This window comes from Schistocerca cancellata, chromosome 6 (assembly GCF_023864275.1).
Source record: "Schistocerca cancellata isolate TAMUIC-IGC-003103 chromosome 6, iqSchCanc2.1, whole genome shotgun sequence".
Classification (NCBI taxonomy): Eukaryota; Metazoa; Arthropoda; class Insecta; order Orthoptera; family Acrididae; genus Schistocerca; species Schistocerca cancellata.
Genome location: NC_064631.1, coordinates 107,858,930 through 107,884,836, shown reverse-complemented (window position 1 = coordinate 107,884,836; position 25,907 = coordinate 107,858,930).

Here is a 25,907-nt window from a genome sequence, read left to right as displayed (position 1 = left end):
ATGTGATGGTCGAAGGGTAACAGTAAATCTGCTGTGGTGCATCGGAGACTAACACTGGGCCCCTAGGGAAGAGCCCAAAAACGGCCTCCCCGAAACGTTACTCTCGTCAATATATATCGACATTGCGAATTTTGTATTGAATCGGGATGCAATTTCTGTGTTTCATCGTCAATGTGATGGTCTAAGGGTTACATTAAATCTGCTGTGGTGCATCGGAGTCTAACACTCAGCCCTCAGGGAAGAGCCAAAGTACATACTCTTCTAAACCGTACTCCTGTGGACAGAAATTGGCATTGCGAATTTTGTATTGAATCGGGATGCAATTTCTGTGTTTCATCGTCATTGATGGTCTAAGGGTTACATTAAATCTGCTGTGGTGCATCGGAGTCTAACACTCAGCCCCCAGGGAAGACCCAAAGCGCATATTTTTCTAAACCGTACTCCTGTGGACAGAAATCGGAATTGCGAATTTCGTATTAAATCGCCAAGCAATTTCTGTGGTTCATCGTCAATGTGATGGTTGAAGGGTTACAGTAAACCTGCTGTGGTGCATCGGAGTCTAACACTCAGCCTCCAGGGAAGAGCCAAAGTACATACTATTCTAAACCGTACTCCTGTGGACTGAAATTGGCAATGCGAATTTTGTATTGAATCGGGATGCAATTTCTGTGTTTCATCGTCAATGTGATGGTCGAAGGGTTACAGTAAATTTGCTGTGGTGCATCGTAGTCTAACACTGGGTCCCCTGGGAAGAGCCAAAGTACATTCTCTTTTAAACCGTACTCCTGTGGACAGAAATCGGCATTGCGAATTTTGTTATGAATCGGGATGCAATTTCTGTGATTCATCGTCAATGTGATGGTCGAAGGGCTACAGTAACCTGCTGTCGTGCATCGGAGTCTTACACTGGGCTCCCAGGAAGGAGCCAAAGTACATACTCTTCTAAACCGTACTCCTCTGGACAGAAATCGACATCTCGAATTTTGCATTGAATCTGGATGCAATATCTGTGTTACATCGTCAATGTGATGGTCGAAGGAATACAGTAAACCTGCTGTGGTGTATCGGAGTCTTACACTGGGCCCCCAGGGAACAGCCAAAGTACATACTCTTCTAAACCGTACTCCTCTGGACAGAAATCGGCATTGCGAATTTTGTATTGAATCTGGATGCAATTTCTGTGTTTCATCGTCCATGTAATGGTCGAAGGGATGCAGTAAACCTCCTGTGGTGCATCGGAATCTTACACTGGGCACCCAGGGAAGAATCAAAGTATATACTCTTCTAAACCGTACTCCAGTGGAAAGAAATCGGCATTGCGAATTTTGTATTGAATCAGGATGCAATTTCTGTGTTTCATCGTCACCGTGATGGTCGAAGGGTTACAGTAAACCTGCTGTGGTGCATCGGAGTCTAACACTCAGCCCCCAGGGAAGAGCCAAGGCACATATTCTTCTAAATCGTTCTCCTGTGGACAGAAATCGGCATTGCGAATTTTGTACGAATCGGGATGCAATTTCTGTGTTTCATCGTCAATGTGATGGTCGAAGGAATACAGTAAACCTGCTGCGGTGCATCGGAGTTTTACACTGGGCCACCAGGGAAGAGCCAAAGTACATACTCTTCTAAACCGTATTCCACTGGACAGAAATCGGCATTGCGAATGTTGTATTGAATCGGGATGCAATTTCTGTGTTTCACCGTCAGTGTGATGGTCGAAGGGTAACAGTAAACCTGCTGTGGTGCATCGTAGTCTAACACTGGGCCCCCTGGGAAGAGCCCAAAAACGGGCTCTCCAAAACGTTACTCTCGTCATTATAAATCGACATTGCGAATTTTGTATTGAATCGGGATGCTATTTCTGTGTTTCATCGTCAATGTGATGGTCGAAGTGTTACAGTAAACCTGCTGTGGTGCATCGTAGTCTAACACTGGGGCCCCAGGGAAGAGCTCAAAAACGGGCTCCCCGAAACGTTACTCTCGTCAATATAAATCGACATTGCGAATTTTGTATTGAATCGGGATGCAATATCTGTGTTTCATCGTCAATGTGATGGTCCAAGGGTAACATTAAACCTGCTGTGGTGCATCGGAGTCTAACACTGGGCCCCCAAAGAAGAGCCAAATTATATACTCTTCTAAACCGTACTCCTCTGGACAGAAATCGGAATTGCGAATTTTGTATGGAATCGGGATGCAATTTCTGTGTTTCATCGTCAATGTAATGGTCTAAGGGATACAGTAAACCAGCAGTGGTGCATCGGAGTCTTACACTGGGCCCCCAGGTACGAGCTAAAGTACATACTCTTCTAAACCGTAATCATGTGGACAGAAATCGGCATTGCGAAATTTGTATTGAATCGGGATGCAATTTCTGTGTTTCATCGTCAATGTGATGGTCGAAGGGATACAATTAACCTGCTGTGGTGCATCGGAGTCTTACACTGGGCCCCCAGGGAAGAGCCAACGTACATACTCTTGTAAACCGTACTCCTGTGGACAGAAATCGGCATTGAGAATTTTGTATTGAATCGGGATGCAATTTCTGTGTTTCATCGTCAATGTGATGGTCCAAGGGATACAGTAAACCTGCTGTGGTGCATATTAGTCTAACACTGGGTCCCCAGGGAAGAGCAAAAGTACATAGTCTTCTAAACCGTACTCTTGTGGACAGAAATCGGCGTTGTGAATTTTGTATTGAATCGGGATGCAATTTCTGTGTTTCATCGTCAATGTGATGGCCGAAGGGATACAGTAAACCTGCTGTGGTGCATCGGAGTCTTACACTGGGCCCCCAGGGAAGAGCCAAAGTACATGCTCTTCTCAACCATACTCCTGTGGACAGAAATCGTCATTGCGAATTTTTTTATTGAATCGGGATGCAATTTCTGTGTTTCATCGTCAAAGTGATGGTCGAAGGGTTACAGTAAACCTGCTGTGGTGCATCGGATTCTAACACTCAGCCCCCTGGGAAGAGCCAAAGTACATAGTCTTCTAAACCGTACTCCTGTGTACAGAAATCGGCATTGCGAAATTTGTATTGAATCGGGATGCAATTTCTTTGTTTCATGGTCAATGTGATGGTAAAAGGAATACAGTAAACCTGTTGTGGTGCAACGTAGTCATACACTGGGTTCCCATGGATGAGCCAAAGTACATACTCTTGTAAACCGTACTCCTGTGGACAGGATTCGGAATTGCGAATTTCGTATTAAATCGGGATGCAATTTCTGTGGTTCATCGTCAGTGTGATGGTTGAAGTGTTACAGTAAACCTGCAGTGGTGCATCGGAGTCTAACACTGGGCCCCCAGGGAAAAGCCAAAATACATACTCTTGTAAACCGTACTCCTGTGGACAGAAATCGGCATTGCGAATTTTGTATTGAATCCGGATGTAATTTCTGTGTTTCATCGTCAATGTGATGGTCGAAGGGATGCAGTAAACCTCCTGTGGTGCATCGGAAACTTACACTGGGCCCCTAGGGAAGAATCAAAGAACATACACTTCTAAACCGTGCTCCTGTGGACAGAAATCGGCATTGCGAATTTTGTATTGAATCGGGATGCAATTTCTGTGTTTCCTCGTCAATGTGATGGTCGAAGGGATACAGTAAACCTGCTGTCGTGCATCGGAGTCTTATACTGGGCCCCCGGGGAAGAGCCAAAGTACATACTCTTCTCAACCATACTCCTGTGGACAGAAATCGTCATTGCGAATTTTGTATTGAATCGGGATGCAAATTCTGTGTTTTATCGTCAATGTGCTGTCCGAACGGAATTAGTTAACCTGCTTAGGTGCATCGGAGTCTAACACTGGGCCCCCAGGGATGAGTCAAAGTACATACTCTTCTAAACCGTACTCTTGTGGACAGAAATTGGAATTGCGAATTTTGTATTGGATCGGGACTCAATTTCTGTATTTCTTCGTCAATGTGATGGTCGAAGAGAAACAGTTCACCTGCTTAGGTGCATCGGAGTCTAACAGTGGGCCCCCAGGGAACAGCCGAAGTACATACTCTTCTAAATTGTTCTCTTGTGGACAGACATCGGAATTGCGAATTCCGTATTAAATCGGGATGCAACTTCAGTGGTTCATCGTCAATGTGATGGTCGAAGGGTTACAGTAAACCTGCTGAGGTGCATCGGAGTCTAACACTCAGCCCCCAGGGAAGAGCCAAAGTACATACTCTTCTAAACCGTACTCCTGTGGACAGAAATGGCATTGCGAATTTTGTATTGAATCGGGATGCAATTTCTGTGTTTCATCGTCAATGTGATGGTCGAAGGGATACAGTAAACCTGCTGTGGTGCATCGGAGTCTAACTCTGGGCCCCAGGGAAGAGACCAAATACGGGCTCCTCAAAACGTTACTCTCGTCAATATAAATTGACATTGCGAAATTTGCATTGAATCTGGATGCAATTTCTGTGTTTCATCGTCAATGTGATGGTCCAAGGAATACAGTAAACCTGCTGTGGTGAATCGGAGTCTTACACTGATCCCCTAAAGAAGAGACAAAGTACATACTCTTCTAAACCGTACTCCTCTGGACAGAAATCGGCATTGCGAATTTTGTATTGAAACGGGAATCAATTTCTGTGGTTCATCGTCAATGTGATGGTCGAACGGTAACAGTAAACCTGCTGTGGTGCATCGGAGTCTAACACTGGGCCCCCAGGGAAGAGCCAAAGTAGATACTCTTCTAAACCGTACTCCTGTCGACAGAAATGCAATTGGGAATTTTGTATTGAATCGGGATGCAATTTCTGTGTTTCTTCGTCAATGTGATGGTTGAAGGGATACAGTAAACCTGCGGTGGTGCATCGGAGTCTTACTCTGGGCCCCCACGTAAGAGCCAACGTACATACTCTTTTAAACTGTACTCCTGTGGACAAAAATCGGCATAGCGAATTTTCTATTGAATCGGCATGCAATTTCTGTGTTTCATCGTCAATGTGATGGTGGAAGGGTAACAGTAAACCTGCTGTGGTGCATCGGAGTCTAACACTGGGCCCCCAGGGAAAAGCCAAAATACATACTCTTGTAAACCGTACTCCTGTGGACAGAAATCGGCATTGAGAATTTTGTATTGAATCGGGATGCAATTTCTGTGTTTCATCGTCAATGTGATGGTCCAATGGATACAGTAAACCTGCTGTGGTGCATAGTAGTCTAACACTGGGTCCCCAGGGAAGAGCAAAAGTACATAGTCTTCTAAACCGTACTCTTGTGGACAGAAATCGGCGTTGTGAATTTTGTATTGAATCGGGATGCAATTTCTGTGTTTCATCGTCAATGTGATGGCCGAAGGGATACAGTAAACCTGCTGTGGTGCATCGGAGTCTTACACTGGGCCCCCAGGGAAGAGCCAAAGTACATACTCTTCTCAACCATACTCCTGTGGACAGAAATCGTCATTGCGAATTTTTTTATTGAATCGGGATGCAAATTCTGTGTTTCATCGTCAAAGTGATGGTCGAAGGGTTACAGTAAACCTGCTGTGGTGCATCGGATTCTAACACTCAGCCCCCAGGGAAGAGCCAAAGCTCATATTCTTCTTAACCGTACTCCTGTGGACAGCAATCGGCATTGCGAATTTTGTATTGAATCGGGATGCAATTTCTGTGTTTCATCGTCAATGTGATGGTCCAAGGGATACAGTAAACCTGCTGTGGTGCATAGTAGTCTAACACTGGGTCCCCAGGGAAGAGCAAAAGTACATAGTCTTCTAAACCGTACTCTTGTGGACAGAAATCGGCGTTGTGAATTTTGTATTGAATCGGGATGCAATTACTGTGTTTCACCGTCAATGTGATGGTCGAAGGGTTACAGTAAACCTGCTGTGGTGCATCGTAGTCTAACACTGGGCCCCAGGGAAGAGCCCAAATACGGGCCCCCCAAAACGTTACTGTCGTCAATAGAAATCGATATTGCGAATTTTGCATTGATTCCAGATGCAATTTCTGTGTTTCATCGTGAATGTGATGGTCGAAGGAATACAGTAAACCTGCTGTGGTGCATCGGAGTTTTACACTGGGCCCCCAGGGAAGAGCAAAATACATACTCTTCTAAACCGTATTCCTCTGGACAGAAAGTGGCATTGCGAATTTTGTATTGAATCGGGATGCAATTTCTGTGTTTCATCGTCAATGTGATGGTCGAAGGATAACAGTAATCCTGCTGTGGTGCATCGTAGTCTAACACTGGGCCCCCAGGGAAGAACCAAAAACGGGCTTCCCGAAAAGTTACTCTCGTCAATATAAATCGACATTGCGCATTTGGTATTGAATCAAGACGCAATTTCTGTGTTTCATCGTCAATGTGATGGTCTAAGGGTTACAGTAAAACTGCTGTGATGCATCGGAGTCTAACACTCAGCCCCCAGGGAAGAGCCAAAGTAGATAGTCTTCTAAACCGTACTCCATGTGGACAGAAATCGGCATTGCGAATTTTGTATTGAATCGGGATGCAATATCTGTGTTTCATCGTCAATGTGATGGTCGAAGTGTTACAGTAAACCTGCTGTGGTGCATCGTAGTCTAACACTGGGCCCCCAGGGAAGAGCCAAAGTACATACTCTTCTAAACCGTACTCCTGTTGACAGCAATTGGCATTGCGAATTTTGTATTGAATCGGGATGCAATTTCTGTGTTTCATCGTCAATGTGATGGTCGAAGGATAACAGTAATCCTGCTGTGGTGCATCGTAGTCTAATACTGGGCCCCCAGGGAAGAACCAAAAACGGGCTTCCCGAAACGTTACTCTCGTCAATATAAATCGACATTGCGCATTTGGTATTGAATCAAGACGCAATTTCTGTGTTTCATCGTCAATGTGATGATCTAAGGGTTACAGTAAAACTGCTGTGGTGCATCGGAGTCTAACACTCAGCCTCCAGGGAAAAGCCAAATTACATACTCTTCTAAACCGTACTCCTGTGGACAGAAATTGGCATTGCGAATTTTGTATTGAATCGGGATGCAAATTCTGTGTTTTATCGTCAATGTGCTGTCCGAACGGAATTACTTAACCTGCTTAGGTGCATCGGAGTCTAACACTGGGCCCCCAGGAATAAGTCAAAGTACATACTCTTCTAAACCGTACTCTTGTGGACAGAAATTGGAATTGCGAATTTTGTATTGGATCGGGACTCAATTTCTGTATTTCTTCGTCAATGTGATGGTCGAAGAGAAACAGTTCACCTGCTTAGGTGTATCGGAGTCTAACAGTGGGCCCCCAGGGAACAGCCGCAGTACATACTCTTCTAAATTGTTCTCTTGTGGACAGACATCGGAATTGCGAATTCCGTATTAAATCGGGATGCAACTTCAGTGGTTCATCGTCAATGTGATGGTCGAAGGGTTACAGTAAACCTGCTGAGGTGCATCGGAGTCTAACACTCAGCCCCCAGGGAAGAGCCAAAGTACATACTCTTCTAAACCGTACTCCTGTGGACAGAAATGGCATTGCGAATTTTGTATTGAATCGGGATGCAATTTCTGTGTTTCATCGTCAATGTGATGGTCGAAGGGATACAGTAAACCTGCTGTGGTGAATCGGAGTCTTACACTGATCCCCTAAAGAAGAGACAAAGTACATACTCTTCTAAACCGTGTTCCTCTGGACAGAAATCGGCATTGCGAATTTTGTATTGAAACGGGAATCAATTTCTGTGGTTCATCGTCAATGTGATGGTCGAACGGTAACAGTAAACCTGCTGTGGTGCATCGGAGTCTAACACTGGGCCCCCAGGGAAGAGCCAAAGTACATACTCTTCTAAACCGTACTCCTGTCGACAGAAATGCAATTGGGAATTTTGTATTGAATCGGGATGCAATTTCTGTGTTTCTTCGTCAATGTGATGGTTGAAGGGATACAGTAAACCTGCGGTGGTGCATCGGAGTCTTACTCTGGGCCCCCACGTAAGAGCCAACGTACATACTCTTTTAAACTGTACTCCTGTGGACAAAAATCGGCATAGCGAATTTTCTATTGAATCGGCAAGCAATTTCTGTGTTTCATCGTCAATGTGATGGTGGAAGGGTAACAGTAAACCTGCTGTGGTGCATCGGAGTCTTACACTGGGCCCCCAGGGAAGAGCCAAAGTACATACTCTTCTCAACCATACTCCTGTGGACAGAAATCGTCATTGCGAATTTTTTTATTGAATCGGGATGCAAATTCTGTGTTTCATCGTCAAAGTGATGGTCGAAGGGTTACAGTAAACCTGCTGTGGTGCATCGGATTCTAACACTCAGCCCCCAGGGAAGAGCCAAAGCTCATATTCTTCTTAACCGTACTCCTGTGGACAGAAATCGGCATTGCGAATTTTGTATTGAATCGGGATGCAATTTCTGTGTTTCATCGTCAATGTGATGGTCCAAGGGATACAGTAAACCTGCTGTGGTGCATAGTAGTCTAACACTGGGTCCCCAGGGAAGAGCAAAAGTACATAGTCTTCTAAACCGTACTCTTGTGGACAGAAATCGGCGTTGTGAATTTTGTATTGAATCGGGATGCAATTACTGTGTTTCACCGTCAATGTGATGGTCGAAGGGTTACAGTAAACCTGCTGTGGTGCATCGTAGTCTAACACTGGGCCCCAGGGAAGAGCCCAAATACGGGCCCCCCAAAACGTTACTGTCGTCAATAGAAATCGATATTGCGAATTTTGCATTGATTCCAGATGCAATTTCTGTGTTTCATCGTGAATGTGATGGTCGAAGGAATACAGTAAACCTGCTGTGGTGCATCGGAGTTTTACACTAGGCCCCCAGGGAAGAGCAAAATACATACTCTTCTAAACCGTATTCCTCTGGACAGAAAGTGGCTTTGCGAATTTTGTATTGAATCGGGATGCAATTTCTGTGTTTCATCGTCAATGTGATGGTCGAAGGATAACAGTAATCCTGCTGTGGTGCATCGTAGTCTAACACTGGGCCCCCAGGGAAGAACCAAAAACGGGCTTCCCGAAAAGTTACTCTCGTCAATATAAATCGACATTGCGCATTTGGTATTGAATCAAGACGCAATTTCTGTGTTTCATCGTCAATGTGATGGTCTAAGGGTTACAGTAAAACTGCTGTGATGCATCGGAGTCTAACACTCAGACCCCAGGGAAGAGCCAAAGTAGATAGTCTTCTAAACCGTACTCCATGTGGACAGAAATCGGCATTGCGAATTTTGTATTGAATCGGGATGCAATTTCTGTGTTTCATCGTCAATGTGATGGTCGAAGTGTTACAGTAAACCTGCTGTGGTGCATCGTAGTCTAACACTGGGCCCCCAGGGAAGAGCCAAAGTACATACTCTTCTAAACCGTACTCCTGTTAACAGCAATTGGCATTGCGAATTTTGTATTGAATCGGGATGCAATTTCTGTGTTTCATCGTCAATGTGATGGTCGAAGGATAACAGTAATCCTGCTGTGGTGCATCGTAGTCTAATACTGGGCCCCCAGGGAAGAACCAAAAACGGGCTTCCCGAAACGTTACTCTCGTCAATATAAATCGACATTGCGCATTTGGTATTGAATCAAGACGCAATTTCTGTGTTTCATCGTCAATGTGATGATCTAAGGGTTACAGTAAAACTGCTGTGGTGCATCGGAGTCTAACACTCAGCCTCCAGGGAAAAGCCAAATTACATACTCTTCTAAACCGTACTCCTGTGGACAGAAATTGGCATTGCGAATTTTGTATTGAATCGGGATGCTAATTCTGTGTTTTATCGTCAATGTGCTGTCCGAACGGAATTACTTAACCTGCTTAGGTGCATCGGAGTCTAACACTGGGCCCCCAGGGATGAGTCAAAGTACATACTCTTCTAAACAGTACTCTTGTGGACAGAAATTGGAATTGCGAATTTTGTATTGGATCGGGACTCAATTTCTGTATTTCTTCGTCAATGTGATGGTCGAAGAGAAACAGTTCACCTGCTTAGGTGCATCGGAGTCTAACAGTGGGCCCCCAGGGAACAGCCGCAGTACATACTCTTCTAAATTGTTCTCTTGTGGACAGACATCGGAATTGCGAATTCCGTATTAAATCGGGATGCAACTTCAGTGGTTCATCGTCAATGTGATGGTCGAAGGGTTACAGTAAACCTGCTGAGGTGCATCGGAGTCTAACACTCAGCCCCCAGGGAAGAGCCAAAGTACATACTCTTCTAAACCGTACTCCTGTGGACAGAAATGGCATTGCGAATTTTGTATTGAATCGGGATGCAATTTCTGTGTTTCATCGTCAATGTGATGGTCGAAGGGATACAGTAAACCTGCTGTGGTGCATCGGAGTCTAACTCTGGGCCCCAGGGAAGAGACCAAATACGGGCTCCTCAAAACGTTACTCTCGTCAATATAAATTGACATTGCGAAATTTGCATTGAATCTGGATGCAATTTCTGTGTTTCATCGTCAATGTGATGGTCGAAGGAATACAGTAAACCTGCTGTGGTGAATCGGAGTCTTACACTGATCCCCTAAAGAAGAGACAAAGTACATACTCTTCTAAACCGTGTTCCTCTGGACAGAAATCGGCATTGCGAATTTTGTATTGAAACGGGAATCAATTTCTGTGGTTCATCGTCAATGTGATGGTCGAACGGTAACAGTAAACCTGCTGTGGTGCATCGGAGTCTAACACTGGGCCCCCAGGGAAGAGCCAAAGTACATACTCTTCTAAACCGTACTCCTGTCGACAGAAATGCAATTGGGAATTTTGTATTGAATCGGGATGCAATTTCTGTGTTTCTTCGTCAATGTGATGGTTGAAGGGATACAGTAAACCTGCGGTGGTGCATCGGAGTCTTACTCTGGGCCCCCACGTAAGAGCCAACGTACATACTCTTTTAAACTGTACTCCTGTGGACAAAAATCGGCATAGCGAATTTTCTATTGAATCGGCATGCAATTTCTGTGTTTCATCGTCAATGTGATGGTGGAAGGGTAACAGTAAACCTGCTGTGGTGCATCGGAGTCTAACACTGGGCCCCCAGGGAAAAGCCAAAATACATACTCTTGTAAACCGTACTCCTGTGGACAGAAATCGGCATTGAGAATTTTGTATTGAATCGGGATGCAATTTCTGTGTTTCATCGTCAATGTGATGGTCCAATGGATACAGTAAACCTGCTGTGGTGCATAGTAGTCTAACACTGGGTCCCCAGGGAAGAGCAAAAGTACATAGTCTTCTAAACCGTACTCTTGTGGACAGAAATCGGCGTTGTGAATTTTGTATTGAATCGGGATGCAATTTCTGTGTTTCATCGTCAATGTGATGGCCGAAGGGATACAGTAAACCTGCTGTGGTGCATCGGAGTCTTACACTGGGCCCCCAGGGAAGAGCCAAAGTACATACTCTTCTCAACCATACTCCTGTGGACAGAAATCGTCATTGCGAATTTTTTTATTGAATCGGGATGCAAATTCTGTGTTTCATCGTCAAAGTGATGGTCGAAGGGTTACAGTAAACCTGCTGTGGTGCATCGGATTCTAACACTCAGCCCCCAGGGAAGAGCCAAAGCTCATATTCTTCTTAACCGTACTCCTGTGGACAGAAATCGGCATTGCGAATTTTGTATTGAATCGGGATGCAATTTCTGTGTTTCATCGTCAATGTGATGGTCCAAGGGATACAGTAAACCTGCTGTGGTGCATAGTAGTCTAACACTGGGTCCCCAGGGAAGAGCAAAAGTACATAGTCTTCTAAACCGTACTCTTGTGGACAGAAATCGGCGTTGTGAATTTTGTATTGAATCGGGATGCAATTACTGTGTTTCACCGTCAATGTGATGGTCGAAGGGTTACAGTAAACCTGCTGTGGTGCATCGTAGTCTAACACTGGGCCCCAGGGAAGAGCCCAAATACGGGCCCCCCAAAACGTTACTGTCGTCAATAGAAATCGATATTGCGAATTTTGCATTGATTCCAGATGCAATTTCTGTGTTTCATCGTGAATGTGATGGTCGAAGGAATACAGTAAACCTGCTGTGGTGCATCGGAGTTTTACACTGGGCCCCCAGGGAAGAGCAAAATACATACTCTTCTAAACCGTATTCCTCTGGACAGAAAGTGGCTTTGCGAATTTTGTATTGAATCGGGATGCAAATTCTGTGTTTCATCGTCAATGTGATGGTCGAAGGATAACAGTAATCCTGCTGTGGTGCATCGTAGTCTAACACTGGGCCCCCAGGGAAGAACCAAAAACGGGCTTCCCGAAAAGTTACTCTCGTCAATATAAATCGACATTGCGCATTTGGTATTGAATCAAGACGCAATTTCTGTGTTTCATCGTCAATGTGATGGTCTAAGGGTTACAGTAAAACTGCTGTGATGCATCGGAGTATAACACTCAGCCCCCAGGGAAGAGCCAAAGTAGATAGTCTTCTAAACCGTACTCCATGTGGACAGAAATCGGCATTGCGAATTTTGTATTGAATCGGGATGCAATTTCTGTGTTTCATCGTCAATGTGATGGTCGAAGTGTTACAGTAAACCTGCTGTGGTGCATCGTAGTCTAACACTGGGCCCCCAGGGAAGAGCCAAAGTACATACTCTTCTAAACCGTACTCCTGTTAACAGCAATTGGCATTGCGAATTTTGTATTGAATCGGGATGCAATTTCTGTGTTTCATCGTCAATGTGATGGTCGAAGGATAACAGTAATCCTGCTGTGGTGCATCGTAGTCTAACACTGGGCCCCCAGGGAAGAACCAAAAACGGGCTTCCCGAAACGTTACTCTCGTCAATATAAATCGACATTGCGCATTTGGTATTGAATCAAGACGCAATTTCTGTGTTTCATCGTCAATGTGATGATCTAAGGGTTACAGTAAAACTGCTGTGGTGCATCGGAGTCTAACACTCAGCCTCCAGGGAAAAGCCAAATTACATACTCTTCTAAACCGTACTCCTGTGGACAGAAATTGGCATTGCGAATTTTGTATTGAATCGGGATGCTAATTCTGTGTTTTATCGTCAATGTGCTGTCCGAACGGAATTACTTAACCTGCTTAGGTGCATCGGAGTCTAACACTGGGCCCCCAGGGATGAGTCAAAGTACATACTCTTCTAAACAGTACTCTTGTGGACAGAAATTGGAATTGCGAATTTTGTATTGGATCGGGACTCAATTTCTGTATTTCTTCGTCAATGTGATGGTCGAAGAGAAACAGTTCACCTGCTTAGGTGCATCGGAGTCTAACAGTGGGCCCCCAGGGAACAGCCGCAGTACATACTCTTCTAAATTGTTCTGTTGTGGACAGACATCGGAATTGCGAATTCCGTATTAAATCGGGATGCAACTTCAGTGGTTCATCGTCAATGTGATGGTCGAAGGGTTACAGTAAACCTGCTGAGGTGCATCGGAGTCTAACACTCAGCCCCCAGGGAAGAGCCAAAGTACATACTCTTCTAAACCGTACTCCTGTGGACAGAAATGGCATTGCGAATTTTGTATTGAATCGGGATGCAATTTCTGTGTTTCATCGTCAATGTGATGGTCGAAGGGATACAGTAAACCTGCTGTGGTGCATCGGAGTCTAACTCTGGGCCCCAGGGAAGAGACCAAATACGGGCTCCTCAAAACGTTACTCTCGTCAATATAAATTGACATTGCGAAATTTGCAATGAATCTGGATGCAATTTCTGTGTTTCATCGTCAATGTGATGGTCGAAGGAATACAGTAAACCTGCTGTGGTGAATCGTAGTCTTACACTGATCCCCTAAAGAAGAGACAAAGTACATACTCTTCTAAACCGTGTTCCTCTGGACAGAAATCGGCATTGCGAATTTTGTATTGAAACGGGAATCAATTTCTGTGGTTCATCGTCAATGTGATGGTCGAACGGTAACAGTAAACCTGCTGTGGTGCATCGGAGTCTAACACTGGGCCCCCAGGGAAGAGCCAAAGTACATACTCTTCTAAACCGTACTCCTGTCGACAGAAATGCAATTGGGAATTTTGTATTGAATCGGGATGCAATTTCTGTGTTTCTTCGTCAATGTGATGGTTGAAGGGATACAGTAAACCTGCGGTGGTGCATCGGAGTCTTACTCTGGGCCCCCACGTAAGAGCCAACGTACATACTCTTTTAAACTGTACTCCTGTGGACAAAAATCGGCATAGCGAATTTTCTATTGAATCGGCATGCAATTTCTGTGTTTCATCGTCAATGTGATGGTGGAAGGGTAACAGTAAACCTGCTGTGGTGCATCGGAGTCTAACACTGGGCCCCCAGGGAAAAGCCAAAATACATACTCTTGTAAACCGTACTCCTGTGGACAGAAATCGGCATTGAGAATTTTGTATTGAATCGGGATGCAATTTCTGTGTTTCATCGTCAATGTGATGGTCCAAGGGATACAGTAAACCTGCTGTGGTGCATAGTAGTCTAACACTGGGTCCCCAGGGAAGAGCAAAAGTACATAGTCTTCTAAACCGTACTCTTGTGGACAGAAATCGGCGTTGTGAATTTTGTATTGAATCGGGATGCAATTTCTGTGTTTCATCGTCAATGTGATGGCCGAAGGGATACAGTAAACCTGCTGTGGTGCATCGGAGTCTTACACTGGGCCCCCAGGGAAGAGCCAAAGTACATACTCTTTTCAACCATACTCCTGTGGACAGAAATCGTCATTGCGAATTTTTTTATTGAATCGGGATGCAAATTCTGTGTTTCATCGTAAAAGTGATGGTCGAAGGGTTACAGTAAACCTGCTGTGGTGCATCGGATTCTAACACTCAGCCCCCAGGGAAGAGCCAAAGCTCATATTCTTCTTAACCGTACTCCTGTGGACAGAAATCGGCATTGCGAATTTTGTATTGAATCGGGATGCAATTTCTGTGTTTCATCGTCAATGTGATGGTCAAAGGAATACAGTAAACCTGTTGAGGTGCAACGAAGTCTTACACTGGGCCCCCATGGAAGAGCCAAAGTACACACTCTTCTAAACCGTACTCCTGTGGACAGAAATTGGCATTGCGAATTTTGTATTGAATCGGGATGCAATTACTGTGTTTCACCGTCAATGTGATGGTCGAAGGGTTACAGTAAACCTGCTGTGGTGCATCGTAGTCTAACACTGGGCCCCAGGGAAGAGCCCAAATACGGGCTCCCCAAAACGTTACTGTCGTCAATAGAAATCGATATTGCGAATTTTGCATTGATTCCAGATGCAATTTCTGTGTTTCATCGTGAATGTGATGGTCGAAGGAATACAGTAAACCTGCTGTGGTGCATCGGAGTTTTACACTGGGCCCCCAGGGAAGAGCAAAATACATACTCTTCTAAACCGTATTCCTCTGGACAGAAAGTGGCATTGCGAATTTTGTATTGAATCGGGATGCAATTTCTGTGTTTCATCGTCAATGTGATGGTCGAAGGATAACAGTAATCCTGCTGTGGTGCATCGTAGTCTAACACTGGGCCCCCAGGGAAGAACCAAAAACGGGCTTCCCGAAAAGTTACTCTCATCAATATAAATCGACATTGCGCATTTGGTATTGAATCAAGACGCAATTTCTGTGTTTCATCGTCAATGTGATGGTCTAAGGGTAACAGTAAAACTGCTGTGATGCATCGGAGTCTAACACTCAGCCCCCAGGGAAGAGCCAAAGTAGATAGTCTTCTAAACCGTACTCCATGTGGACAGAAATCGGCATTGCGAATTTTGTATTGAATCGGGATGCAATTTCTGTGTTTCATCGTCAATGTGATGGTCGAAGTGTTACAGTAAACCTGCTGTGGTGCATCGTAGTCTAACACTGGGCCCCCAGGGAAGAGCCAAAGTACATACTCTTCTAAACCGTACTCCTGTTGACAGCAATTGGCATTGCGAATTTTGTATTGAATCGGGATGCAATTTCTGTGTTTCATCGTCAATGTGATGGTCGAAGGATAACAGTAATCCTGCTGTGGTGCATCGTAGTCTAATACTGGGCCCCCAGGGAAGAACCAAAAACGGGCTTCCCGAAACGTTACTCTCGTCAATATAAATCGACATTGCGCATTTGGTATTGAATCAAGACGCAATTTCTGTGTTTCATCGTCAATGTGATGGTCTAAGGGTTACAGTAAAACTGCTGTGGTGCATCGGAGTCTAACACTCAGCCTCCAGGGAAAAGCCAAATTACATACTCTTCTAAACCGTTCTCCTGTGGACAGAAATTGGCATTGCGAATTTTGTATTGAATCGGGATGCAATTTCTGTTTTTCATCGTCAATGTGATGGTCTAAGAGTAACAGTAAACCTTCTGTGGTGCATCGGAGTCTAAGTCTGGGCCCCCAGGGAAGAGGCAAAGTACATACTCTTCTAAACCGTACTCCTGTGGACAGAAATCGGCATTGCGAATTTTGTTATGAATCGGGATGCAATGTCTGTGTTTCATCGTCAATGTGATGGTCGAAGGGTTACAGTAAACCTGCTGTGGTGCATCGTAGTCTAACACTGGGCCCCAGGGAAGAGCCCAAATACGGGCCCACCAAATCGTAACTCTCGTCAATATAAATCGACATTGCGAATTTTGCATTGATTCCAGATGCAATTTCTGTGTTTCATCGTGAATGTGATGGTCGAAGGAATAAAGTAAACCTGCTGTGGTGCATTGGAGATTTACACTGGGCCCCCAGGGAAGAGGCAAAGTACATACTCTTCTAAACCGTACTCCTCTGGACAGAAATTGGCATTGCGAATTTTCTAATGAATCGGGATGCAATTTCTGTGTTTCATCGTCAATGTGATGGTCGAAGGGTTACAGTAAACCTGTTGTGGTGCATCGTAGTCTAACACTGGGCCCCCAGAGAAGAGCCAAAGTACATACTCTTCTAAACCGTACTCCTGTGGACAGTAATTGGCATTGCGAATTTTTTATTGAATCGGGATGCAATTTCTGTGTTTCATCGTCAATGTGATGGTCGAAGGATAACAGTATTCCTGCTGTGGTGCATCGTAGTCTAACACTGGGCCCCCAGGGAAGAACCAAAAACGGGCTTCCCGAAACGTTACTCTCGTCAATATAAATCGACATTGCGCAATTGGTATTGAATCAAGACGCAATTTCTGTGTTTCATCGTCAATGTGATGGTCTAAGGGTTACAGTAAAACTGCTGTGGTGCATCGGAGTCTAACACTCTGCCCCCAGGGAAGAGCCAAAGTACATACTCTTCTAAACCGTACTCCTGTGGACAGAAATCGACATTGCGAATTTTCTATTGAATCGGGATGCAATTTCTGTGTCTCATCGTCAATGTGATGGTCGAAGGGATACAGTAAACCTGCTGTGGTGCATCGGAGTCTTACACTGGGCCCCCAGGGAAGAGTCAAAGTACACACTCTTCTCAACCGTACTCCTGTGGACAGAAATCGTCATTGCGAATTTTGTATTGAATCGGGATGCAACTTCTGTGTTTCATCGTCAATGTAATGGTCGAAGGGTAACAGTAAACCTTTTGTGATGCATCGGAGTATAACACTGGGTCCCAAGGAAGAGCCCAAATACGGGCTCCCCAAAACGTTACCCTCGTCAATATAAATCGACATTGCGAATTTTGCATTGATTCTGGATGCAATTTCTGTGTGTCATCGTCAATGTGATGGTCGAAGGAATACAGTAAACCTGCTGTGTTGCATCGGAGTCTAACACTTAGCCCCCAGGGAAGAGCCAAAGTACGTACTCTTCTAAACCGTACTCCTGTGGACAGATATCGGCATTGCGAATTTTGTATTGTATCGGGTTGCAATTTCAGTGTTTCATCGTCATGTGATGGTCGAAGGGATACAGTAAACCTGCTGTGGTGCATCGGAGTCTTACACTGGGCCCCCAGGGAAGAGTCAAAGTACACACTCTTCTCAACCGTACTCCTGTGGACAGAAATCGTCATTGCGAATTTTGTATTGAATCGGGATGCAACTTCTGTGTTTCATCGTCAATGTAATGGTCGAAGGGTAACAGTAAACTTGCTGTGGTGCATCGGAGTATAACACTGGGTCCCAAGGAAAAGCCCAAAAAGGGGCTCCTCAAAACGTTACTCTCGTCAATATAAATCGAATTTGCGAATTTTGTATTGAATCGGGATGCGATTTCTGTGTTTCATCGTCTATGTGATGGTCGAAGGGTTACAGTAAACCTGCTGTGGTGCATCGGAGTATAACACTGGGTCCCAAGGAAAAGCCCAAATGCGGGCTCCCCAAAACGTTACTCTCGTCAATATAAATCAAATTTGCGAATTTTGTATTTAATCGGGATGCAATTTCTGTGTTTCATCGTCAATGTGATGGTCGAAGGGATACAGTAAACCTGCTGTGGTGCATCGGAGTCTTACACTGGGCCCCCAGTGAAGAGCCAATGTACATACTCTTCTCAACCATACTCCTGTGATGGTCGAAGGGAAACAGTTAACCTAGTTAGGAGCATGGGAGTCTAACACTGGGCCCCCAGGGAAGAACCAAAGTGGATGGTCTTCTAAACCGTACTCCAGTGGACAGAAATCGGCATTGCGAATTTTGTATTGAATCGGGATGCAATTTCTGTGTTTCATTGTCAATGTGATGGTCGAAGGGATACAGTAAACCTCCTGTGGTGCATCGGAATCTTACACTGGGCCCCCAGGGAAGAATCAAAGTACATACTCTTCTAAACCGTACTCCTGTTGACAGAAATCGGCATTGCGAATTTTGTATTGAATCGGGATGCAATTTCTGTGTTTCATCGTCAATGTGATGGTCGAAGGGATACAGTAAACCTGCTGTGGTGCATCGGAGTCTTACACTGGGCCCCCAGGGAAGAGTCAAAGTACACACTCTTCTCAACCGTACTCCTGTGGACAGAAATCGTCATTGCGAATTTTGTATTGAATCGGGATGCAACTTCTGTGTTTCATCGTCAATGCAATGGTCGAAGGGTAACAGTAAACTTGCTGTGGTGCATCGGAGTATAACACTGGGTCCCACGGAAAAGCCCAAAAACGGGCTCCTCAAAACGTTACTCTCGTCAATATAAATCGAATTTGCGAATTTTGTATTGAATCGGGATGCAATTTCTGTGTTTCATCGTCAATGTGATGGTCGAAGGGTTACAGTAAACCTGCTGTGGTGCATCGGAGTATAACACTGGGTCCCAAGGAAAAGCCCAAATGCGGGCTCCCCAAAACGTTACTCTCGTCAATATAAATCGAATTTGCGAATTTTGTATTGAATCGGGATGCAATTTCTGTGTTTCATCGTCAATGTGATGGTCGAAGGGATACAGTAAACCTGCTGTGGTGCATCGGAGTCTTACACTGGGCCCCCAGTGAAGAGCCAAAGTACATACTCTTCTCAACCATACTCCTGTGGACAGAAATCGTCATTGCGAATTTTGTATTCAATCGGGATGCAATTTCTGTGTTTCATCGTTAATGTGATGGTCGAAGGGTAACAGTAAACCTGCTGTGGTGCATCGGAGTGTAACACTGGGCCCCAGGTAAGAGCCCAAATGCGGGCTCCCCGAAACGTTTCTCTCGTCAGTATAAATCGAATTTGCGAATTTTGTATTGAATCGGGATGCAATTTCTGTGTTTCATCGTCAACGTGATGGTCGAATGGTTAAAGTAAACCTGCTGTGGTGCATCGGAGTCTAACACTTAGCCCCCAGGGAAGAGCCAAAGTACGTACTCTTCTAAACCGTACTCCAGTGGACAGAAATCGGCATTGCGAATTTTGTATTGAATCGGGATGCAATTTCAGTGTTTCATCGTCAATGTAATGGTCGATGGGATATAGTAAACCTGTTTAGGTGCATCGGAGTCTAACTCTCAGCCCCCAGGGAAGAGCCAAAGTACATACTCTTCTAAACCGTACTCCTATGGACAGAAATCGGCATTGCGAATTTTCTATTGAATCGGGATGCAATTTCTGTGTTTCATCGTCAATGTGATGGTCGAAGGGTTACAGTAATCCTGCTGTGGTGTGTCGGAGTCTAACATTCAGCCCCCAGGGAAGAGCCAAAGTACATACTCTTCTAAACCGTACTCCTGTGGACAGAAATCGGCATTGCGAATTTTGAATTGAATCGAGATGCTATTTTGTGTTTCATCGTCAATGTGATGGTCGAAGTGTTACAGTAAACCTGCTGTGGTGCATCGTAGTCTAACACTGGGGCCCCAGGGAAGAGCCGAAAAACGGGCTCCCTGAAACGTTACTCTCGTCAATATAAATCGACATTGCGAATTTTGTATTGAATGGGGATGCAATTTATGTGTTTCATCGTCAATGTGATGGTCGAAGGGTAACAGTAAACCTGCTGTGGTGCATCTGAGTCTAACACTGGGCCCCCAGGGAAGAACCAAAGACATACTCTCCTAAACCTTACTCCTGTGGACAGAGGTCGGCATTGCGAATTTTGTATTGAATCGGGATTCAATTTCTGTGTTTCTTCGTCAATTTGATGATCGAAGGGAAACAGTTAACCTGCTTAGGTGCATCGGAGTCCAACACTGGGCCTTCAGGGAAGAGCCAAAGTACATAGTCTTCTAAACCGTATTCCTGTCTACAGAAATCAGCATTGCGAATTTTGTTTTGAATCGGGATGCAATTTCTGTGTTTCATCGTCAATGTGATGGTCGAAGGGATACAGTAAACTTGCTGTGGTGCATCGGAATCTTACACTGGGCCCATAGGGAACAATCAAATTTTATACTCTTCTAAACCGTACTCGTGTGGATAGTAATCGGCATTCCGAATTTTGTATTGAATGGGGATGCAATTTCTGTGTTTCCTCGTCAATGTGATGGTCGAAGCGATACAGTAAACCTGCTGTCGTGCACGGAGTCTCACACTGTCCCCCCAGGGAAGAGCAAAGTACATACTCCTCTAAACAGTACTCCTGTGGACAGAAATCGTCATTGCGAATTTTGTATTGAATCGGGATGCAATTTCGGTGTGTCATCGTCAATTTCATGGTCGAAGGGTAACAGTAAACCTTCTGTGGTGCATCGGAGTCTAACACTGACCCCCAGGGAAGAGCCCAAATACGGACTCCCCAAAACGATACTTTCGTCAATATAAATCTACATTGCGAATTTTGCAATGAATGCGGATGCGATTTGTGTGTTTCATCGTCAATGTAATGATCGAAGGAATACAGTGGACCTGCTGTCGTGCATCGGAGTCTTACACTGGGCCCCCAGGGAAGAGCCAAAGTACATACTCTTCTAAACCGTACTCCTGTGGACAGTAATCGGCATTGCTAATTTTGTAGTCAATCGGTATGCTATTTCTGTGTTTCATCGTCAATCTCATGGTCGAAGTGAAACAGAAATACCTTCTGTAGTGCATCGGAGTCAAACACTGGGCCCCCAGGGAGGAGCCCAAAAACGTGCCCCTCGAAACGTTACTCCCGTCAATATAAATCGACATTGCGAAACTTGTATTGAATCGGGACGCAATTTCGGTTTTTCATCGTCAATGTAATGCTCGAAGGGTAACAGTACACCTTCTGTGGTGCATCGGAGTCAAACACTGGGCCCCTACGGAAGAGCCAAAGTACATACTCTTCTAAACCGTACTCCTGTGGACAGAAATCGGCATTGCGAATTTTGTATTGAATCGGGATGCAATTTCTGTGTTTCATCGTCAATGTAATGGTCGAAGGGATGCAGTAAACCTGCTGTCGTGCATCGGAGTCTTACACTGGGCCCCCAGGGAAGAGCCAAAGTGCATACTCTTCTAAACCGTACTCCTGTGGACAGAAATAGGCATTGCGAAATTTGTATTGAATGGGGATGCAGTTTCTGTGTTTCATCGTCAATGTGATGGTCGATGGGTTACAGTAAACCTGCTGTGGTGCATCGTAGTCTAACACTGGGCGCGCAGGGAAGAGCCAAAGTACATACTCTTCTAAACCGTACTCCTGTGGAAAAAAATCGGAATTGGGATTTTTGTATTGAATCGGGTTGCAATTTCTGTGTTTCATCGTCAATGTGATGGTCGAAGGGATACAGTGAACCTGCTGTGGTGCATCAGAATCTTACACTGGGCCCCCAGGGAAGACTCAAAGTACATATTCATCTAAATCGAACTCTTCTGGACAGAAATCGGCCTTGCGAAATTTGTATTGAATCGGGATGCAGTTTCTGTGTTTCATCGTCAATGTAATGGTCTAAGGGTAACAGTGAACGTGCTGTGGTGCATCGGAGACTAACACTAGGCGCTCAGGGATGAGCCAAAAAACAGGCTCCCCAAAACGTTAATCTCGTCAATATAAATCGACATTGCGAATTTTGTATTGAATCGGGACGCAATTTCCGTGTTTCATCGTCAATGTGATGGTAGAAGGAATACAGTAAACCTGTTGTGGTGCATCGAAGTCTTACACTGGGCCACCAGGGAAGAGCCAAAGTACATACTCTTCTAAACCGTGTTCCTGTGGACAGAGATCGGCATTGCGAATTTTGTATTGAATCGGGATTCAATTTCTGTGTTTCATCGTCAATGTGATGGTCGAAGGGAAACACTTAACCTGCTTAGGTGCATCGGAGTCTACCACTGGGCCCCCAGGTAAGAGCCAAAGTACATACTCTTCTAAACCGTATTGCTGTGGACCGAAATCGGCATTGCGAATTTTGTATTGAATCGGGATGCAATTTCTGTGTTTCATCGTCAATGTGGTGGTCGAAGGGATACAGTAAACTTGCTGTGGTGCATCGTAGTCTAACACTGGGTCCCCAGGGAAGAGCCAAAGTACATGCTCTTCTAAACCGTACTCCTGTGGACAGAAATCGGCATTGCGAATTTTAAATTGAATCGGCATGCAATTTCTGTGTTTCCTCGTCAATATGATGGTCGAAGGGATACAGTAAACCTGCTGTCGTGCATCGGAGTCTTACAATCGGCCCCTAGGGAAAAGCCAAAGTACATACTCTTCTAAACCGTACTCCTGTGGACAGAAATCGGCATTGCGAATTTTGTATTGAATCGGGATGCAATATCTGTGTTTCATCGTCAATGTGATAGTCAAAGGGTTACAGTAAACCTGCTGTGGTGTATCGGAGTCTAACACTCAGCCCCCTGGGAAGAGGCAAAGTACATTCTCTTCTAAACCGTACTCCTGTGGACAGAAATCGGCATTGCGCATTTTCTATAGAATCGGGATGCTATTTCTGTGTTTCATCGTCAATGTGATGGTCGATTGGATACAGTAAGCCTGCTGTGGTGCATCGGACTCTATCACTGGGCCCCTGGGAAGAACCCAAATACGGGGTCCCCGAAACGTTATTCTCGTCAATATAAATCGACATTGCGAATTTTGTATTGAATCGGGATGTAATTTTGTGTTTCATCGTCAATATGGTGGTAGAAGGTTATGGTAAACCTGTTGTGGTGCATCGTAGTCTAACACTGGGCCCCCAGGGAAGCGTCAAATATCATACTCTTCTAAACCATACTCCTGTGGACAGAAATCGGCATTGCGAATTTTGTATTGAATCGGGATTCAATTTCTGTGTTTCATCGTCAATGTGATGGACGTAGGGAAACAGTTAACCTGATTAGGTGCATCGGAGTCTTACACTGGGCCCCCAGGGAAGAGACAAAGTACATAATCTTCTAAACCGTACTCCTGTGGACAGAAATCTGCATTGCGAAATTTGTATTGAATCGGGATGCAATTTCTGTGTTTCATCGTCAATGTGGTGGTCGAAGGGATACAGTAAACTTGCTGTGGTGCATCGTAGTCTAACACTGGGTCCCCAGGGAAGAGCCAAAGTACATGTTCTTCTAAACCGTACTCCTATGGACAGAAATCGGCATTGCGAATTTTGTATTGAATCGTAATGCAATTTATGTGTTTCCTCGTCAATGTGATGGTCGAAAGGATACAGTAATCCTGCTGTGGTGCATCGGAGTCTTACACTGGGCCCCCAGGGAAAAGCCAAATTCCATTCTCTTCTAAATCGTACTCCTGTGGACAGAGATCGTCATTACGAGTTTTTTATTGAATCGGGATTCAATTTCTGTGTTTCATCGTCAATGTGATGGTCGAAGGGAAACAGTTAACCTGCTTAGATGCATCGGAACCTTACACTGGGCCCCCAGGGTAGAATCAAAGTACATACACTTCTAAACCGTACTCCTGTGGACAGAAATCGGCATTGCGAATTTAGTATTGAATCGAGATGCAATTTCTGTGTTTCATCGTCAATGTGATTATCGAAGGGATACAGTAAACCTGCTGTGGTGCATCGGAGTCTTACACTGGGCCCCCAGGGAAGAGCCAAAGTACATACTCTTCTAAACCGTACTCCTGTGGACACAAATCGACATTGCGAAATTTGTATTGAATCGGGATGCAATTTCTGTGTTTCATCGTCAATGTGATGGTCGAAGGGTAACAGTAATCCTGCTGTGGTGCATCGGAGACTAACACTGAGCCCCCAGGGAAGAGCCCAAAAACGGGCTCCCCGAAACGTTACTCTCGTCAATATAAATCGACATTGCGAATTTCGTATTGAATTGGGATGCAATTTCTGTGTTTCATCGTCAATGTGATGTATGAAGGAATACAGTAAACCTGTTGTGGTGCATCGAAGTCTTACACTGGGCCCCCAGGAAAGAGCCAAAGTACATGCTCTTCTAAACCGTACCCCTGTGGACAGAAATCGGCATTGCGTTTTTGTATTGAATCGGGAAGCAATATCTGTGTTTCATCGTCAATGTGATGGTCGAAAGGATACAGTAATCCTGCTGTGGTGCATCGGAGTCTTACACTGGGCCCCCAGGGAAAAGCCAAATTACATACTCTTCTAAATCGTACTCCTGTGGACAGGGATCGTCATTACGAGTTTTTTATTGAATCGGGATTCAATTTCTGTGTTTCATCGTCAATGTGATGGTCGAAGGGAAACAGTTAACCTGCTTAGATGCATCGCAGCCTTACACTGGGCCCCCAGGGTAGAATCAAAGTACATACTCTTCTAAACCGTACTCCTGTGGACAGAAATCGGCATTGCGAATTTAGTATTGAATCGAGATGCAATTTCTGTGTTTCATCGTCAATGTGATTATCGAAGGGATACAGTAAACCTGCTGTGGTGCATCGGAGTCTTACACTGGGCCCCCAGGGAAGAGCCAAAGTACATACTCTTCTAAACCGTACTCCTGTGGAAACAAATCGACATTGCGAAATTTGTATTGAATCGGGACGCAATTTCTGTGTTTCATCGTCAATGTGATGGTCGAAGGGTAACAGTAATCCTGCTGTGGTGCATCGGAGACTAACACTGAGCCCCCAGGGAAGAGCCCAAATACGGGCTCCCCGAAACGTTACTCTCGTCAATATAAATCGACATTGCGAATTTCGTATTGAATTGGGATGCAATTTCTGTGTTTCATCGTCAATGTGATGTACGAAGGAATACAGTGAACCTGTTGTGGTGCATCGAAGTCTTACACTGGGCCCCCAGGGAAGAGCCAAAGTACATGCTCTTCTAAACCGTACCCCTGTGGACAGAAATCGGCATTGCGCATTTTGTATTGAATCGGGATGCAATATCTGTGTTTCATCGTCAATGTGATGGTCGAAGGGATTCAGTAAACCTGCTGTGGTGCATCGGCGTCTTACATTAGGCCCCCAGGGAAGAATAAAAGTACATACTCTTCTAAACCGTACTCCTGTGGACAGAAATCGGCATTGCGAATTTTAAATTGAATCGGCATGCAATTTCTGTGTTTCCTCGTCAATGTGAGGGTCGAAGGGATAATGTAAACCTGCTGTCGTGCATCGGAGTCTTACAATCGGCCCCTAGGGAAAAGCCAAAGTACATACTCTTCTAAACCGTACTCCTGTGGACAGAAATCGTCATTGCGACTTTTGTATTGAATCAGGATGCAATTTCTGTGTTTCATCGTCAATGTGATGGTCGAAGGGTAACA